Source organism: Heterocephalus glaber, unplaced genomic scaffold, assembly GCF_053883595.1.
Source record: "Heterocephalus glaber isolate CG9 unplaced genomic scaffold, H.glaber_assembly_v1.0 deba00001538, whole genome shotgun sequence".
NCBI classification, from domain to species: Eukaryota; Metazoa; Chordata; class Mammalia; order Rodentia; family Bathyergidae; genus Heterocephalus; species Heterocephalus glaber.
Genome location: NW_028258333.1, coordinates 34,062,310 through 34,081,178, shown reverse-complemented (window position 1 = coordinate 34,081,178; position 18,869 = coordinate 34,062,310). Strand labels below are relative to the sequence as shown.

At 36.3% G+C, this 18,869-nt stretch overlaps 2 pseudogenes; one reads left to right on the top strand and one right to left on the bottom strand.

The window, feature by feature from the left end:
- The window catches only part of LOC101710324 (dymeclin-like), a 37,165-nt pseudogene extending 28,313 nt beyond the window's left edge, over nucleotides 1-8,852 (top strand).
- A 6,561-nt stretch (nucleotides 8,853-15,413) lies between these two features.
- Nucleotides 15,414-16,503, bottom strand: LOC147824554 (dymeclin pseudogene; annotated as a pseudogene).
- Nucleotides 16,504-18,869: the final 2,366 nt, after the last annotated feature.

Here is an 18,869-nt window from a genome sequence, read left to right as displayed (position 1 = left end):
TATGATATGTTCATTATGATAAAATAAAAATAAAATTGCTGGGCCTGGGATTTAGCTCAGTGGCACCGCTCCTGTCTCGCAAACACAAGGTCCTGAATTCGATCCCCAGTACCACAAAAAAATAAAATAAAATTGTTCATTATGATAAAATTAAAACTTTTGTAAAATTAATGAACAATGAAAAAAAAAGTGGTTGAAATAGCTGTAGGAGCTGTCTAGCCCTTAACATTAATAAATACATTTTAATACATATACGCTCTGTGTCATTTATTTTGAGGCCTCAAGACTACGTGTGCTTTTGTATTTCCTACTTTTTGTGGATAGCTGATGTTAACTAACATACAGTTATTTGACACATTATTAAAATTTAGACAAATATTTCAACTGACAAATAAGACAAATAATAGAATATTGAAAAGTCAAATATTTACATGATTTATATATATTGAAGAAATTAAAATGAACTCTTTAAAGTTACAAAATAGCTTATTACTTGACATAACCTTGTTTTTATGAAAAATAACATCTCTTACAAAGAAAAATTGAATTTTATTATTTACAAATATCTTGAATATATAACAATGGAGGACTACTAGATGTTTGTATATACATAAATTTTTTTAGAAAATCTCCATTGTACACTTGTGAGGGAATAAGAGTGAAAGCTGAAAGAAATAATTTTAATACCATGGATATCATAAAAAAGATCCCAAGAACCAGACCATACTTGAAGATGCTTACCTAGAATACTTAGTAACAGTGTGGGAGAAAAGAGAAAGACTGCATACTAACCGACTAGGCTATGTAAAGTAGATGACAGAATAATGAAATGTAGTCCACTGTAATATGATAATTCTAAAAGAAAAACTAATTGAACTGTCTTCATCTGGGTTAGAAAGAAATAGATAGAAATAATTAGCATTGCTGGAAAACCCCTATCAGAATCAATGCTATGAATAATTCTAAGCATTCCATCATCGTTTTTTATTTTCAGAATTCTTGAAGGGAAAATCCAGTCAACAAGGTTACACAATTGCTCTTCCCTGACTTCCTGTAAGTGAGGAAAGAGAGGTTTTGACCTCTTTACTTTTCAGTTAGAAGCAGAACTTTGCCTAAAATAAAAAAAAAAAAAAGGAAGGGGATCGAATGCTGGAAGAGCAAAATTCAGACAAGTGTGAACTACTACACCAAGTATGAATTTCCCTTTTATACCCCTATTGTTCCCACACTAAAGATAACAAGTTATTATCTACTAATAATAGTCTATATGGTGATCTTAGAACTAATTCACACATAGAAGATTGTCAGGTATACAAAGGTTGTTGGTAACTGTAGGACAGTGGGCATTTTATTGGAGAAAGACAAAAACTTAAGATTTGAACAATGAACACATTATTTCACATTATGCAAATAACATTTTATAAAGGGGTACCTTGTAAATCCCTTGATATTGAACTAAATTTGAATATATCATTAAACACCATTATAGGCAAATTAAAGTTAATTGTTGTTATGAGCCTGACCTCCAAGTCAACCTTCATAGGAAAGAACACCACTTCCTACTTTAAACCTTTGTCAAATGTTTTATACTCTATAATAAGTCATCTTCTAATGTAAATGCTCCTGAGCAAAATGTTCTTTGCTTAGAAACTGCTATTCATATCTGAAAGTTTAGAAACTTTCAGCAGATTCTTAGAGTGGCATATTTGTTGGAAGGTGGGAAGCTCCGACTTTGTAAACTCTTTTTTAATGGTTAGTCTTTGATGAGAAGCTATGCTTAATCGAAAGGAAGGTCACAGCCCCTTGCACTTGCACTAGAAAGGTCTTTCTAACACCAGCAATTTCGAGAAGAACCAAAGAAGTAATTAAGCTGCCAATAATTATAGAAGTCTCTTGTGGAATAAATTGCCCTTGCCCTCTATTTATTTTGGTCAAGAAACATCTTACAGCATTTTATTTTTATCTATAGCTGGTACTACAAGTTAATGCTTTATTTCATGATAAAATAAAGTCGGGACAGAAAAATGATATTATGAAAAGAAAACAATGGCTAGTTTCTGTATTATATATCTAATTTTAAAATGTAGGTCTACTGTACAATTAAAAAAACCCCTAGAGATATCGGGGTTAGGTTTTCATCTGACCTCTATATCATTGGGAATCTATTTCAGACCATGCTCAATGGATGCAGGACAATGGTGCTCATTAACATACTTATCTTCTTGTGTAACTATAATTTTAAATTTCTGCATTTGTGCCTTGTAGAGCTATTGGAAGCGCATAGAAAATCAGATTTTAAAATTTTTATTAAATAGGATGCTATTTAAAATAAATGTTTAGAATAGTAATATTGAGTCAAAAGTAAGATGAAAAGGAACTGGCAGGTAAGTATGATGATAATGAGATTAGGGCTTTTTAGCAAGGGGTCATTTATAGTTTCAAATACCTTATTTGATATAATAATTAATTTTATTTTATTCAAAAATTTCAGTTATTTGTTAAGAGAAATAAGTTGCTTTTCTTTTATTTTTTCAGTGTAGGCATGGGTTAAAAATGGATGAAATCCTTCAACTTAGAAAATTACAATTTTGTTTCCAAAATGATTCCCTGGACATCAAAAGCCTCTGTAATAGTGGTTTATTATAATTAAAGTTATGTGTAGGCTCCAAAATTCTTAGGTGTATGGTCAAATGTTAATAATTATTGCAGCTTGGTGATGGGTACAGGGTAATTTGTGCACTTCTCCCTTCTTGATATTATTTGAAATTTTTCATAAGAACAAGATTAAAAGTGATAAGACTAAAAGTCACCTAATAGCTTGAAATAGTCATCGATGAAAAAACTATATCTGAAGATTGAAAATATTTTTATGTGATGGTATAAACTTACATGTTATTTAAGCTTTTAAAAAATATTTAAAAAATAATAGCAAAAGTTCTGAAACTAGTTTTGTGATTAAGGGTGAGAAATATACCATTAATACCTAATACACCAACAAACTCAATAGAGGGACACAAATATGGGTAAGAATAATAGCCATGGAACAGGAAAGAGCAGATTTGGAGGCAAGGGAAAAATACAAGAAAATGTAAGCACACAAGTACAGGACAGAACAGAAAGAAAAAGAAGATTGGGCATTGACTTTGTTAGGAGACACTCCCAAAGGAAATTAATAGATTTTAACCACCAATAAACAGAGAAGTTAAGGGTTCTGAGACCTAGAACTGCTTATTCTTCAAGTGATCAAAATTCTCCCTCGCTAAACTTATGTCCAGTCACTGATAATTCTTCCTTCTTTTTCACGTTCATCTCCAATATTATTTGTTTTCTTAAAAAATTATTTTATTGGTACATTTCAGGTACATAATACATTTACATTTCTCACTGGGAACTTGTACCTTTACAAGATGCATCTTGTTTCTTATTTTTTCTTCATTCCTAGCCCTTCCTTTACCCTCTTCACCCTTCCTTATTTACAAAGACTTTATTTCCATTTTTGCCATTTCTCATAATTTTTCCTTTCCTTTCTTTTCCCTTGCCCCTCCCACTTACCCTACCCCTTTAGACCTTTTCTTCCTATTTTGCATTATCAATTGTTCATTCTAATAATTGGTACATTTTAGGTGTACAATATAATGACATTCATCATTGGAAATTTGCGCCTTTACATAATCTCTCTTGGTTCTTATTCACCCCCCCCCCGCCCTCTGTTAAACCTCTCCATCCCTTCTTATTTACAAAGTCTTTGTTTCTATTTTTTCATTTTCTCATATTAATTCCATTCCGTTCTTTCCTTTCCCCTACCCCTTCCACTTCCCCTTCCCATTTGCCCCTTTTCTTCCTATTTCACATTATCTATTACATCTTTTAGTCCTTATTTACACTTTCAGTTTCTCACACTAGAGAAACTATTCGGTATTTATACATGTGTGCCCTATTTATTTCACTTAAGAGTATCACGTCAATGTGCATCCATTTGGCTATAAATGTCTCTAATTTCTCATTTTTTTATGGCTGAGTAGTACTCCATTTTAGAAAAATCCCACATTTTCTTGATCCAGTCTCCAGTTGATGGGCATTTGGGCTGTTTCCAAGTTTTAGCTATTACAAGTTATGCTGCTATGAACATGGGTGCACATATATCACTGTGGTATGATTCTTTTAATTCTTTGGGAAAGATACCCAGCAGGGGAATAGCTGGGTCAAATGGGACTTCCAGTCCTAGTTCTTTGAGGTATCTCCATATTGATTTCCACAGTGGTTGGAAGAGTCCACACTTCCACCCGCAGTGGAACAGTGTTCCTCTTTCCCAACAGCCCCGCCAGCATTCGTTGTTGGTTGATTTCATGATAGCAGCCATTCTTTCTGGAGTGAGGTAGAATTTCAGTGTTGTTTTCATTTGCATCTCTCCAATGACCAGTGATGTTTAACAGTTTTTCATACGTTTATTTGTCATGTCTACTTCTTTGTGTGAGAAATGTCTGTTCATTTCAGAGGCCCATTTTCGGATTGGATCTTTAAATTTGGGAGGTCTGGTTTTTTTAAGTTCTTTATAGATTTGAGATAGTAGGCCTTTGTCTGAGGAACAGAAGGTGAAGACGTTTTCCCACATTGTGGGTTGTCTCTTCACACTGCTGGTGGTTTCTCTTGCTGTGCAAAAGCTTTTTAATAAGAAGAGATCTCACTTGTTGATTGTTTGTGCTAGTCCACGGGCAACTGAGGTTTTGTTCATAAAATCTTTTCCTATACCAATGTCTTCAAGAGTTCTACCTGACATCTGTTCCAGCCGGTTCAGCATTTCTATTTTAATATTTAGATCTTTAATCCAATCAGTCTTATGGTATTCTTCTTTGCATTGTCTAGTAGCTGCTGGATTGATTTCTCATGTTCCTTTACAATTTTAAAGCAATTTTTCTTTTTCTGGTCACTAATTGCAATCGTTTCTTCTACATCTGAAATTCTATCCTTACATTGGTTCATTCTGCTGTGCAGATTTTCGATGGAGTTTTTAATCTCCTGGAAATCTGTTTGCATCTGTTTTATGGATTCCATTTGTTTTCTATGTTGGGATTCCATCATGTTTCTCAGATCCTCTATTTTTTTATCTGTGTCCTCTCTAGATTTATTAATCATGTCTTGCACCATGAGCACAAACTTTGCTGTTATCTGAGTAATTATTTCTGATTTCATTTTCCCCAGATCCTCTTTTGTTGCCAGTTCAGAGAGTCCAGGTGGTTGAGTATCAGATTGTTCCATCTCGTTTCCCTTTGGGGTTGTTGTAGGTGATCCAGAAGTCTGTTTTTGAGGCTTGGTTATGTGTCTTCTCATTTCCATGGGGTGGGGGTGGGGTGCTTCTGGCACCTGCGTGGCTCACCTTCTCTGCCCTAGGAGCTTGGGATGGCGGGCCATTTTCACTATATTGATCCTTCCTACCCAGGAGCAGGGGATGTCTGTCCATTTTCTGATATCATCTTCAATCTCTCTTTTCAGAGTGCTATAGTTTTCAGAGAAGAGGTCTTTGATTTCTTTCATTAGGTTGATTCCTAGTTATTTTAGTTTTTTGAATGATATTTTAAAAGGAATTTTTTGCTTCATTTCTCTCTCAGTGACTCTGTTCTTCATGTAGTGGAAAGCTATTGATTTTTGTGTGTTGAAATTGCATCTAACTACTTGACTGAATTTGGTTATTAAGTCTAGAAGACTTTTGGTGGAGTTTTGGGGTCTTCTATATAGAGTATCATGTCATCTGCAAATAATGACAATTTGACTTCTTCATTTCCTATCTTTATTCCTTTTATTTCTCTTGTCTAATTGCTGTAGTTAATGTTTCCAGAACTATATTGAACAAGAGTGGTGGTAGTGGACATCCTTGTTCGTATCTTCAATAGTTTCATTGAGTTCTAGTATTTCATTGCTTTTTTTTGTTTAGTTGATCTATCTATTTGTGACAGTGGGGTATTGAGGTCCCCCACTACAGTTGTATTAGTGCTTATATGGTTTGTCATGTCCATTAGTATTTGTTTTATATATTTGGGTGCACTCATGTTTGGTGCATAGATATTTGTGTTTATCATCTCTTCCTCTTTGATTGTTCCCTTTACAAGGATATAGTGTCCTTCTTTGTCTCTCTTAATCATTGTGGGTTTGAAATCCACTTGGTCTGCAATGAGGATAGCTACTCCTGCTTTTTTTTCGGGTTCCTTTTGCATGGAGTATTGTTTTCCACCCTTTAACTTTCAGTCTATGAGTTTCTTTTTGAATTAAGTGTGTTTCTTGTAAGCAACGTATTGTTGGATCTTGCTTCTTGACCCATTCTGCCAGTCTATTTCTTTTGATTGGTGAATTGAGACCATTAACATTGATGGTTATAACTGATATGTATTGAGTTATCATTGTCATGACTTTTTCTTTTTGTTTGATCCTCCCCCTTTGCTTTTAATTTCTTGTCGTGCCTGGTGGATTCATTCTGCTAGGCTTCCTGGGGTTGTGATCCTCATTGTCTTTTCCTAGGATTTTGTCTAAAATTTTTTGGAGTGGTGGTTTTGTATTCATGAAGTTCCTAAGGTGCTCTTTGTCATGAAAGTATTTTATTTCACCATCAATTTTGAAAGATAATTTTGCAGCATACATCAACCTGGGTTGGAGGTTGTTTTCCTTTAGGGCTTGAAACACATCACTCCAAGCTTTTCTTGCTTTGAGCATTTGCACTGAGAAGTCTGCTGTGATTCTGATGGGCTTTCCTTTGTATGTGATTTGTTTCTTTTCTCTAACTACTTGTAGAATTTTGTTCTTCTGTTGGGTTTCTGGAATCTTAACAATTATATGCCTATGTGTAGATTTTTTTTGATCAGGGCCAGTTGGACTCCTACATACCTTACTTATCTGTATGTCAAATTCTTTTCCCCTGCTTGGGAAGTTTTCTGCCATTATTTCTGTGAAGAGGTTTTTTATGTTATCTGCACTCTCTCCTCTTTCTTCATTGACTCCAATCAGTCTTATGTTATTTTACTTCACCTCATCTAGCAGCTGCTGGATTGATTTCTCATGGTCCCTTAAAATTTTAAGGAATTTTTTCTTTTCCTGGTCACTAATTGCAATCTACTATATCTGAAATTTTGTCTTCACATTGGTTCATTCTGCTGCATAGACTTTCAATGGAGTTTTTAATCTCCTGGAAATCTGTTTGCATCTGTTTTATGGATTCAATTTGTTTCCTATAATGGCATTTCATCGTGTTCCTCAGCTCCTCCATTTTTTTTATGTGTATCCTCTCTAGATTTATTAATCATGTCTTGCACTATGGGCACAATCTTTGCTGTTATGTGAGAAAATATTTCTGATTTCATTTTTTCCAGATCCTCTTTCATTGCTAGTTCAGGGAGTTCAGGTCATTGAGTATCAGAGGGTTCCATCTCGTTTCCCTTTGGGGTTGCTGTAGGTGATCTGGAAGTCTGGTTCTGTGGCTTGTTTACCTGTCTTCTCATTTTGACTCGGGGGGGGGAGGATGGTTGGGGGTGTGTGTTCCTGGTGCCAGTGAGACTCACCTCCTCTGTGCTGTGAGCCACAGCACACCTACCCAGAAGCCTCATCCTGCCCAGGAGCTATGGCATGCCTACCCAAAAGCTTCCTTTACACTTGGAGCTGCAGCATGCCTACCCAGAAGCCTCCTTCTGCATGGGAGCCAGGACACACCAATCTGGAGGTCTCCTCTGGTCTCAGAGCCATGGTACACCTACTCAAGAGCTTTCTCTACACTGGGAGCCACAGCAGGCCTACCTGGAAGCTTTCTCCTGTTTGGGAGCCATGCTGCGCTGATCTCCAGATTCTTTAATAGCTTATACACAGCCCTGTGTGAACAGCAGACATCTGATCAAGCAATGCTTCTCTTGTACACACTGCTCCGTCAGAAGAGTAATGTCAGAACATACATGCTGGCTTGCACAGACATGAACAATCTTGTTCTACCAATTCTTGAGATTCTGTACCATGTTGAAAAAAGAAATTCACACCATGTATAAATGGCCCTTACAATACTACTGATCCTTTCAGAAGATGATGGCTTCAATAGGTCCATTCATTAAGTGATATTAAAAAATATTACTTGGTATTCAGAATGAGTTTTAACTGAAATTTCACTGGGGAATCTCCTGATTCTAGTTGTAATAGGAACCATTCAATACAACATAACAAAGACAAGAAACAAGTACCTTCACACAAATTGTCTATCAGCTTTAGCAAATATGTTGGCACAGTTTTGTTCTCTCCATCAGTATGCTGCCCAGGGGATTATCAGATTGCTTTCTTTGTTATCTATAAAACATAACAAAGTTCAAGAACAAGCCATGCAGTCCTTGAAAGGTTCACTGAGTTTCACTGATGTTCTTCCACCAGATTATGCACAGGACCTCAATGTCATTGAAGAAGTGATTTGAATGTTGTTAGAAATTATCAATTCCTGCCTGAGAAATTCTCTTCACCACAACCCAAACTTGGTGTATGTACTGCTTTACAAACAAGATCTCTTTGAACAGTTTTGAACTCATCCTTCATTTGAGGATACAATGCAAAATATTGATCTGGTGATCACCTTCTTTAGCTCAAATTTGCTACAAGCTGGAACTAAGCTGTCAGTGGAATGTCAGTGGAATGTTGGTGGAAATCATTAAGCAAGGGGTTGTTCCACTGCTCAAAGAAGACTAAAGAAATTTCCAGAATTGAAATTCAAATATGTGGAAGAGGAACAGCCCAAGGAGTTCTTCATCCCATACATCTGGTCTCTGGTCTACAACTCAGAAGTAGGCCTATACTGGAACCCATAGGACATCCAGCTGTTCATGATGGATTCTGACTGAGGCAGGGTACACTCCTGCCACCCCCCCAGCCAAACAACACTGCTAGTTACTTTATTCAGGGGAACAGAAGCAGACAGATAACCTGGTGTCTTCTGTCAGAGGATCACATGAGTGTGTTCCTCTCACACACTTTGATTTGGAGAATTGGTACCACATGGCCATAGGTCACTCAGCTTAGACTGTAGTGCAGGGAGGGGGAGGTGCACAACAATAATAAATGTTAAAATCTACTATTCAAAAGAAAAAGAAAATGGGCTATCTATACACAATGGAATATTTCTCTTCTATAAAGGATAAATTTGAGACATTTGTAAAAAAAAATGGATACATCTGGAAAACAATGTTAAATGATATAAATTAAACACACAAGTTTAAAAACCATATGGTTTCTCTCACTTAAGTACTGAAAAGTACAAATAATGAGTAAAATAAAAAATGAGAAAAGGAATCAAGGTGTAGAACTTTTGGAAATGAGAAGGGCTGGAAGAGATTGAGGATGAGGGGAGAAGAGAAGGGGATGTAAAAACATTTAAGATGAATCATGTGTATGTACCAAATACCCTCAATGGATGTAAACATTATATGTCAGAAACTTTAATTAAAAAATAATAATTATAATACTGAAAATGGTGAACTAAAATCTAGAGATGAAAGATGGAAGTTGGTGGGGAAAGGAAAAGGAATAAAAAAAATCAAGATATGTTAAGTGCATGTATCTACTTTATAAGATGAATGTAAACTTCATTCACTGCAAATACATACTAATAAAATAAAATTGAAAACAGCATAAGATAGAAATATTTCTTGTGTATAAGTACATAACATAGCATGTTGATTATCAACTGCTGTATGATTTAGTTCATTAGAGATTAGTGATAATGACAAACTAAAATTTTAAAACTGAAAAAATTTGGAATAAAGGTATCTGTTAAGAAATTTAATCAAAAATACTAAAACAAACCACTGACTAGCATCTCAGTTGTATACAGGTCTTATTTTTTATCTGATCTTTTGTGAGAGCCCAGATTCTGCAATGATCTGCCAAAACCCTACCTAAAACATGGAGTTCTATCCTTAACTTCGAGCAACTTGAAGAAACATTTTCAAATATTTAAGGTTCTGTAACTTGGCTACACCAATTACAGTTTTCCTACTCTTTCCATAAAAATAAGCAAACATATATAAGCAAGGGCCTCCTTGTTTCAGTAACTTTCTCTTCAAATTTAGTTTTCTCTAAAACAGAATTGCCAAATGATCTTTGGAAAATAATATTGGACTTCCCACTGCTCTCAGCCCAGAGGAAGGGGCTTCTGACCTGCCTTACCCCACTCCAGGCCCAGAGGAAGGGGCTTCTGGGCAGCTGTCCCACCTCTCCCAACTCAGATGAGGTGAGCTGCATGGGCACCAACATCACCCCAAATCCTGGGTCACAATGGGAAGGAACATTAACAAGTCTCAAAACCAGACTTCCAGATCACTTACAGCAACCCCAAAGGGAAATGAGATGGAATACTCTGATACACAACCACCTAGACTCCCCGAAATGGCAACAAAAGAGGATCTGGAAAAAATTAAATCTGAAATAATTTCTCAGACAACAACAAAAATTGTGCTCGTAGTGCAAGACATGATTAATAAATCTAGAGAGGAGCTGAGGAACATGATGGAATCCGAACATGGGAAACAAATGGAATCCTTAAAACAGATGCAAATAGATTTCCAAGAGATCAAAAACTCATTGAAATTCTACACAGCAGAATGAGCCAGTGTGAGGACAGAATTTCAGATATAGAAGATAAGATTGCAACTAGTGACCAGGAAAAGAAAAATTGCTTCAAAATTATAAGGGACCACTAAAAATCAATCCAGAAGCAGCTAGATGATGCAAAGAAGAATAACATAAGACTGATTGGAGTCAACGAAGAAACAGGAGAGAGTGCAGATGACATTAAAAAACTGTTCACAGAAGTAATGGCAGAAAACTTCCCAAGCAGGGGAAAAGAGCTTGACATACAGATAAGTGAGGCATATAGGACTCCAAATAGCCTTGATCAAAAAAAAAAAAATCTACACATAGTCATAATTGTTAAGATTCCAGAAACTCAACAGAAAACAAAGTTCTACAAGCAGTTAGAGAAAAGGAACAAATCACATACAAAGGAAAGCCCATCAGAATCACAGCAGACTTCTCAATGCAAAACATCAAGGCAAGAAGAGCTTGGAGTGACGTATTCCAAGCCCTAAAGGAAAACAGCCTCCAACTAAGATTATGTATCTTGCCAAACTATCTTTCAAAATTGATGGAGAAAAAAGATACTTTCATGACAAAGAGCACCTTAGGATCTTCATGAATACCAAACCAGCACTTCAAAAATTCTAGACCAATATCCTAGGAACAGACAATAAGGATCACAACCCCAGGAAGCACAGCAGAATGAACCTATTGGGTGTGACAAGAAATCAAATGTGAAGGGGGAGAATCCAACAAAAAGAAAAAGTCATGACAATGATAAGTCTATACATATCAGTTACAACCATCAGTGTTAATGGTCTCAATTCACCAATGAAAAGAAATACACAGGCAGAATGAGTCAAGAAGCAAAATCCAACCATATGGTGCATACAGGAAACACACTTAATTCAAAAGAAAACTCATAGACTGAAAGTTATAGGGTGGAAAACAATACTCCATGTGATGGGAACCTCAAAAAAAGCAGGAGTAGCTATCCTCTTTTCAGATCAAGTAGATTTCAAACCAACACTGATTAAGAGAGATGAAGAAGGACACTACATCCTTGTAAAGGGAACGATGCAAGAGGAAGAGATGACAATCATAAATATCTATGCACCAAACACAAGTGCACCCAATTGTATAAAACTAATACTAACGGATATGAAAATTCATATATGCACTAATACAATTGTAGTGGGGACCTCAGTACCCCACTGTCACAAATAGATAGATTAACTAGACAAAATATAACTAATTAAATACTAGAACACAATCAAACTCTTGAACAAATGAACCAAACAGATGTTTACAGAGTCTTCCACCCCACAAAATCAGAATACACATTCTTTTTGGCTGCACACGGGTCATTCTCCACAATAGACCACATACTCGCCTGTAGAACATATTTAGGTAAGTGCAAAGGAATTGAAGTTATCCCTTGTATATTATCAGACCATAGTGTGATGAAATTGGAGATCCATAGCAAAAGAAAGTGCAAAAACTTCATAAACACATGGAAATTGAACAACACACTTCTTAATAACCAAAGGGTACAGAGGAAATTAAAGAAGAAATCTGACAGTTTCTTCAAATAAATGACAATGACAATACAACATATTGGAATCTACGTGACACAATGAAAGCAGTCTTACCAGGGAAATTCATAGCAGTGAATAATCATATTTGGAAAACAGAGTGTGCCCAATTATAAAATCTGATGCTGAATCTCAAGTTTCTAGAACAAGAAGAGCAGAACAAACCCAAGGCTCATACAAGGGAGGAAATTATAAAGATCAGGGCAGAAATTAATGCAATGGAGACTAAGAAAACAATATCAAAAATCAATGAAGCCAAAAGTTGGTTCTTTGAAAGAATCAACAAAATTGACAAACCCTTAGCCAACTTTATCAGGAAAAGGAAAGAAAATGCCCAAATCAATGCAATTAGGAATGAAAAGGGTGAAATTACAACAGAAATCCAGAGAATCATCAATACCTACTTCCAGAAATTGTATGCCAATAAGATGGAAAACACAGAAGAAATGGACAGATTCCTAGACACATATGAATTACCAAAGTTGAATGAAAAAGACCTAAAAATTCTAAAGAACCCAGTATCAATCAATGAAATTGAAAACATACTTAAAACTTACCAACCCATAAAAGCCAGGGTCCTGATGGCTTCACTGCCGAATTCTATGACATTTAGAGAGGAACTGCTGTCACTACTATTTAAAATCTTCAATGAAAATAAGGGAAGGAATACTTCTGAATTCATTATTGGAAGCAAGCATCACCTTGATCCCCAAAGCAGAGAAAGACTCAACCGAAAAAGAAAAGTATAGGCCTATCTCACTAATGAAAACAGATGCAAAAATCCTCAATAAGATACTGGGAAACAGAATGCAGAAGATCATCAAGAAGATCATACACCCTGATCAAGTGGGATTCATCCCAGGGATGCAGGGATGGTTCAACATATGCAAATCTATCAGTGTAATACACTATATCAGTAGAGCCAGTGACAAAACCCATATGATCATCTCAATAGATGCAGAAAAAGTATTTGACAAAATCCAACATGCATTTATGATAAAAACCCTACAAAAAATTGGAATACATGGTCTCTACCTCAAACTGATAAAAGCCATCTATGAAAAACCAACAGCCAATGTCATACTAAATGGTCAAAACTGAAATCCTTCACACTTAAATCAGGAATGAGACAAGGATATCCACTATCACAACTCCTGTTCAATATAGTTTTGGAGACATTAGCCACAGCAATTAGACAAGAGAAAGAAATAAAAGGAATACAGATAGGAAACAAAGAAGTCAAATTGTCATTATTTGCAGATGACATGATACTGTATATAGAAGACCTCAAAAGCTCCACCAAAGTCTTCTAGACTTAATGACCAAATTGAGTAAAGTAGCTGGATGCAAAGTCAACACACGAAAATCAATAGCTTTCTTCTACATGAACAACAGAGTCACTGAGAGGGAAATAGGCAAACAATTCCTTTCATAATAGCATCTAAAAAACTGAAATACCTAGGATTCAACCTAAGAAAATAAATCAAAGACCTCTTCTCTGAAAACTATAGCACTCTGAAAAAAGATACTGAAGGGGATATCAGAAAATAGAAGGGCATCCCTTGCTCCTGGGTACGAAAGATCAACATAGTGAAAATGGCTATACTTCCAAAATTGCTATATAGATTCAATGCAATCCTAATTGAGATCCCAGCAGCATACTTCATAGACCTTGAGAAAACAATCCAAAAATTCATTTGGAACAAAAAGAGACCCAGAATAGCAAAAGCAATTCTAGGTAATAGAGACATGGTAGGGGGTATTACAATTCCCCAATTTGAAACTATACTACAAAGCTACTGTGATAAAAACAGCATGGTACTGGCAAAGAAACAGACCTGAAGACCAGTGGAACAGATTAGAAGATGCAGAAACAACTCCAGACACACTCAGCCACCGCATCTTTGACAAAGGAGCCAAATACCCTCACTGAAGGAAAGACAGCCTCTTTAATAAATGGTGCTGGAAAAATTGGGCTTCAACTTGCCAAAGATTAAAACTAGACCTATACCTCTCACCATGCACTAAACTAAAATCAAAGTGGATTAAAGATCTAAATATTAAAATAGAAATGCAGAACCGGCTGGAACACATGTCAGGTAGAACTCTTGAAGACATTGGTATAGGAAAAGATTTTATGAACAAAACCTCAGTTGCCCGTGGACTAGCACAAACAATCAACAAGTGAGATCTCTTCTTATTAAAAAGCTTTTGCACAGCAAGAGAAACCACCAGCAGTGTGAAGAGACAACCCACAATGTGGGAAAACGTCTTCACCTTCTGTTCCTCAGACAAAGGCCTACTATCTCAAATCTATAAAGAACTTAAAAAAACCAGACCTCCCAAATTTAAAGATCCAATCCGAAAATGGGCCTCTGAAATGAACAGACATTTCTCACACAAAGAAGTAGACATGACAAATAAACGTATGAAAAACTGTTAAACATCACTGGTCATTGGAGAGATGCAAATGAAAACAACACTGAAATTCTACCTCACTCCAGAAAGAATGGCTGCTATCATGAAATCAACCAACAACAAATGCTGGCGGGGCTGTTGGGAAAGAGGAACACTGTTGCACTGCTGGTGGAAGTGTGGACTCTTCCACCCACTGTGGAAATCAATATGGAGATACCTCAAAGAACTAGGACTGGAAGTCCCATTTGACCCAGCTATTCCCCTGCTGGGTATCTTTCCCAAAGAATTAAAAGAATCATACCACAGTGATATATGTGCACCCATGTTCATAGCAGCATAACTTGTAATAGCTAAAACTTGGAAACAGCCCAAATGCCCATCAACTGGAGACTGGATCAAGAAAATGTGGGATTTTTCTAAAATGGAGTACTACTCAGCCATAAAAAAATGAGAAATTAGAGACATTTATAGCCAAATGGATGCACATTGACGTGATACTCTTAAGTGAAATAAATAGGGCACACATGTATAAATACCGAATAGTTTCTCTAGTGTGAGAAACTGAAAGTGTAAATAAGGACTAAAAGATGTAATAGATAATGTGAAATAGGAAGAAAAGGGGCAAATGGGAAGGGGAAGTGGAAGGGGTAGGGGAAAGGAAAGAACGGAATGGAATTAATATGAGAAAATGAAAAAATAGAAACAAAGACTTTGTAAATAGGGAGGGATGGAGGAGTGGAAGGGAGGTCAGGGGAAGGGGGAAAAATAATAACGAAGAGATTATGTAAAGGTGCATATCTCCAATGATGAATGTCATTATATTGTACACCTAAAATGTACCAATAAAAGGTTATACAAAAAAAAATAAAGAATCTGGAAGGCATGTGGAATTGATGAGGGTAATGAACTGCAATCTTGCATGTTCTTAAAGGACGTAATGGCCTGTTTAGGAATATGGTGCCTCTGGAGCATCTGTCAGGTTAGTCAACACCAGCAGAAGCAGGAGACTGGTTGGCAAGAAGAGAAGGAACTCTGGAGAAGCAGCTGCTTTGCTGTCTACACTCCCGAGTGTGAAGACAGTCCCGTAGCTACTCCTGATGCCAGACCATGGAGCAGTCCTCCTCCATCTGACTGCTGAGGGAAAACAAGGATCCTGGAGGTGGTAGCTTTTCTTGTCTGTTAAAGTTATACAATAAGGTTTTCATGAGTTTGCTGGTGTGTGGAAGACATGAACTGCACATCAAATACTTGTGACTGATGTTTCATGGAAGAGTTGGCAGGAAAGGAAAACAGTCATTGTTGATACAGCCTCCACTGATATTTCACAGGTGATAGAGGCAATCTCTAGTACCACAAATAAGAGACTAAGGTTTTCTAGACTTCAAACTTAGATGGTGATGTCATCCACAAGAGTGGAATATCAGTGATTAACTGCATCAAACAGCAGAGCAATTCTTCCAAAAGATCTTCTGAGTCTGAACTATAACTGCCAGGAGATTTCTCTGCATAAGTAGAATGAAGTTGTAACTCCTCCTCTGACATCTCACAGATGAATAAATATTTTCAGTAAAGAGCTAGTAATAAACAGAGCGTTATGTGTCTGCCAAATGAAGATGTGGTGCTGACATTCTGCTGAAAGTTTGAGTTCTTTGGTTCTAGAAAGGAAGACCTTAATTAATGCAGCAAGATTTCCTGTTTGAGGATTGTTTTCAACTAAAGACTTGCAGACTGAAATGGTTGCCTCTTCCAAGAATTTCAACTCAGTGCTGTTAGTTGGTGCTGGGAAAGAAAATGACAGAAGCTGATTCCAGAATGGGTCATTCTCAGAGACAGATTTTGTTCCTGATGACTTTTTAAAATACTCATTTATAGGAAGATCACTGATCCTGCTGCTATTTGACCCCATCTTCTAAGGCAGTAGATAACTTGTCTTTACACCTGCATTCCCACAGGGGAACCTGTCTCAGCCTGCGGGGAACTCTGTGTCCAGCCCCACGCAGGACAGGTGGGCTGCGGGCAGAGGGCGTCAGGGGAGCGCGGTGGAGTCGCAGGCCTGGGTGGCGCACAGCTGCTCAGACCTCCATGTTTCCAGGTCTCCGGAGGCTCTGGCTCCCAAGAGAACTTAGCTATTATGAATTGTGCTACTAGAAACATTCATATATATGTATGGCTGTAATATGAAGTATTTAGCTCTGTTGGGAAGATAGCTAGAAGGGGAATAGCTGGTTCGAATGAAATTTCTATTTTTTGTTCTTTGCGAAATCGCCATACTGACTTCCATAATGGTTGTACTAGTTTACATTTCAATCAATTATTTAGAAGAATTCTCTTACTCCCAATTCCTTGCCGGCATTTGTTATTACTAGATTTTTTTAAAGATAGCCATTCTTTCTTGAGTAAGATGTCTTCTCAATGTAGTTTTAATTTGCATTTATTTTATCACTTGCTCATTTTTTTATTCAGTCTTTAATGTTGGGTGGTGTAATTATTTTGAGTTCTTTATATATTCTAAATATTAGTCCTCTGAGGAATTTCTGGCAATTTTTTCCCTATTCTGTAGGTTGTCTCTTCATTCTGTTGATGGTTTTAATTTGCTGAGCAGAAGCTTTTTAATTTGATATAATTCCATTTGTTTATTCTTGTTATTTTTGTGCAATAGGAGTTTTGTTCAGAAAGTCCTTGCCTACAGCTATGATTTCAAAAGTTTTACCTATTTTTTCTACCAGTAGGTCAATTGTTTCCATTTTAATATTTAGATCCTTGATCCATTTTGATTTTATTTTAGTACATGTAAAAAAATATGGGTCCAGCTTCAATCTTATACATCTAGATAGCCAGTTTTCCCAGCACCATTTGGTAAAGAGTTCATATTTCTTTCAACGTGTGTTTTTGGCAAAAGATCAAATAGCTGAATATGTTTGTCAGAGATCAAATAGCCGAATATGTTTGGAAATGTTTCTGTTTCCTGTATTCTGTTCTGCTGATACACAAGTCTGCTTTTGTACCAATACCAACACCAATACTATTTTTATTAATGTAGTTTTTTAGTATAGCTTGTAGTCTGGTGTTTTGATACTTCCTGCTTTGCTCTTGTTGCCCAGGATTGGTTTTGTGACTCTGGGTTTCTTATGGTTCCATATGAATTTTAGGGCTGTTTTCTGAAGTTCTGTGAGGAATGCTATTTGTATTTTGATTGAAGTTGCATTACATCTATATATCAGTTTTGGAAGTATGGCCATTTTGACAATATTGGTTCTGCCTTTTCAGGGGCAGGGGACGTCTTTTCATTTTTTGATCTTCTCTTCAATCTTTTTTTTTTTCAGAGTACTATCTCTTTCATTGTACAGGTCTTTCACTCCTTTGGTTAGATTAATTCCTAGGTATTTAATTTTTCTCGATACTATTGTGAATGCCATTGTTTTCCTTAGAAATTGAATAGAGGAATTGAAATTCAAATACATGGAAGAGGAGCAACTCAAGGAGTTTTTCATCCCAATTAAATAGAGGATTACCATAGAATTTTGTCTTCCCTGTTTCAACTGGGAATGATGTGCCCAGCATATTTCAGAGGGTGACCACATGTATTGTATCACTAAATAGAGACATAACAGTGAAACTCCCAACATCATTTAGGCACTGTATGTTTTTCAGTTCACTGATTTTGATGTTGATAGAGACAGACTTCCCTTGAAAGTGCAATGATCTGCATGCCTTTTGATCACTGTCTTGATACCGACTAATATTATTTCATATGAAACATGCAAGATCCAGTTTCTTCATTCCTTTTTGGGATAATTTCATATGTGGAGATGATTTAACAAGGGTCCTTGTTAATGAACTACAATTGCTTATGACTACACAGTCTGCCTGATGGAGGATTAGAGGTGTATATAAATGTATCCACAAAGGGAAGGTTTTGTTTTCTGTAGCATTTCAAACAACTTTACTAGGTACTTAGGTGACACATCTGTCACTTCAAATGTATTAGTATTGAAATTGTAGCACTTCACAATTGAAGTGTATTACACACTCGAGATACACTAAAGTACTGTATTTGAATTGAATCATACAATCATAGATATTAGAGCGAGAAAAGACCTATTAGGTTGTCATGTCCATCCACTGCCACTTGGCATTGTTATTTACAACATACAGTTGCATCTAAAGTTAAATGTCTCAAACAATTGTATGTTTAAAATTGTGCCAAGAATATTTTCTTTTATTTTATTGTCTAAAGGATTTTTTCATTGAAACAATTTTTTCTTATATTCA